We start from the raw sequence: 2,252 nt of genomic DNA, 5'->3' as shown, positions 1-2,252 counted from the left end.
TTTGTCCTCCACTTGCCAGCTCCTACATTGTGACTGGCCAGAGTCTGCTTTTACCATGACACTGAGAGGCGGAACCACTCTTTGGTTAGGGCCAATGTTGCCATGTCCTGTACCTCACACAGTAGACCTCATAGTCCGTTTCTCCTCCAGAGTCAAGGAATCTACAAAGAAATAGAGCATGCCGCTTCTGGAAACAACGCCCCCATTCCTACACACTCTGTGTACCCATGACCCCGGACTTCCTAGCCCAGATGGCCCCAAGCTTTCTTCCAAGAATAGGTGGGATTCTTCCTAGGTCTACCCTCCTAAAGGAAGACTACAAAACAAACACCAAGAGATGGCCAAAGTCAGCTGTTTTTGTTTTGTTTTGCTTAAAGTGAGGATAGAATTGACGTTAAGGTCCCTGCAGTGCAGGATGGAACTGGAGGTGGGAACTGAAGGAGGGCAGGCCACTATATCACCAAGGAGTCCAAGAAGTATAATTTGGCCTTCCAAGCTATTATGAAGCTATATTTGTCAAGGGAGTACCAGAGTATACATTATGGAATAGTTTGTTAATTTGACTGATAACTTTTAATCAATTTAAATTTATTTAAATTTATGATAAGTGGACCTCAATTTGAACTCTTGTCCCAGGCCTGCAAAAATAGGGGTGGACCTGCTGAGAAAAGACAAATTCAGATTTTCTGGGGGCAGATCTTTAGGTTGTCCATAAATACTCCAAATAACACTAGAAATATTTCTAGTCCAGTTGAACTTTTAAAAAAATAATAGAGGTTAGGGCAATCAAGATGGCAGAATAGGAAGATCCTTAATTCAACTCTTCACACACACCAAAATGACAACTACCTACAGAGCAACTATGAAAACGACCTGAAAACTAACAGAAAAGATTTTCCACTGCTAAAGACATAAAGAAAGAATCATAGTGAGATGACAGGAGGTGCAGAGACATGACATAGTCAGGGCTCTAATCAGCAACCCACAAACAGAAAGGATATCACTTTATCAGTGGTAAAGAATCCATCTGCCAATGCAGGAGACTCAGGTTCAATCCCCAGGTCAGGAAGATCCCCTGGAGCAGGAAATGGCAACCCACTCCAGTACTCCTGCCAGGATAATCCCATGGACAGAGGAGGCTGGTGGACTACAGTCCATGGGGTCACAAAAGAGTTGGACATGACTGAGCACACCTGCACCCACAATTGTAAAGTCCTCCCTAAAGGGCAGGAACTCCAAGCTGCATATCGGGATTTCCAGCCTAAGTGTCCTTCACCATGAAAACAAGCCCCCAGAACATACTGAGACTTATGTTCAGAAGAAACTAGAAAGCTACAGAAAACAAAGACTGCTCTCAAAGGGTGTGCACAAAATTTCATGTTTTGAATTACAGTGCAGAGGCAGTAGTTTGAAAGGAGCCTTAGTCAGATCTATTTGTTCATCTTGGAAACCCTCCCAAAGAGAGAAGAAGAACCTTGGGACTCCCCCTGAGGATAGAGATGCTGGCAACAGTCAATTTGAGCAGCACATTTGACAGCAGTAGTACTGGCACAGGCAAGAACAATTTTGGAATCCTCCCTCTAGCCTAATGAATGCCAGGAGGTTACCCACCCTACCAGAAAGTAGGCACTAGCCCAGCACATTCCGGCTGTGTAGACAGTCATGCGCTGACACATCACCCACCAGTGAGCCAGCACCAGCTCCATGCCCCTCTCAGCTCACATGGGAGACTGGGTGCACCAAAAAACTGGGAAAACCAGCAGCCTGCAAGATCACCTCACTCGTAACAGGAACAGACCCTACTCAGCGATCCTAACCACCCATAAAGAAATCTAAGCACCAAAGAATTGATGCTTTTGAACTGTGGTGTTGGAGAAGACTGTTGAGAGTCCCTTAGACTGCAAGGAGATCAAACCAGTCAATCCTAAAGGAAACCAACTCTGAATATTCATTGAAAGGACTGATGCTGACGCTGAAACTCCAACACTTTGGCCACCAGATATGAAGAGCCGACTCACTGGAAAAGACCCTGATGCAGGAAAAGATTGAAGGCAAGAGGAGAAGGGGACAACAGAGGATGAAATGGTTGGATGGCATCTCCAACTCAATGGTCATGAGTTTGAGCAAGGTCTTGGAGTTGGTGATGGACAGGGAAACCTGTCATGCTGCAGTCCATGGGGTGGCAAAGAGTCAGACACAACTGAGTGACTGAATGGAACTGAACCACCCATGTTTCCCTGAAGTTTCTGGGG

This window comes from Bison bison, unplaced genomic scaffold, assembly GCF_000754665.1.
Source record: "Bison bison bison isolate TAMUID 2011002044 unplaced genomic scaffold, Bison_UMD1.0 scf7180017864471, whole genome shotgun sequence".
In the NCBI taxonomy this organism is placed as follows: domain Eukaryota; kingdom Metazoa; phylum Chordata; class Mammalia; order Artiodactyla; family Bovidae; genus Bison; species Bison bison.
Note: the sequence above shows the minus strand (reverse complement) of the source record.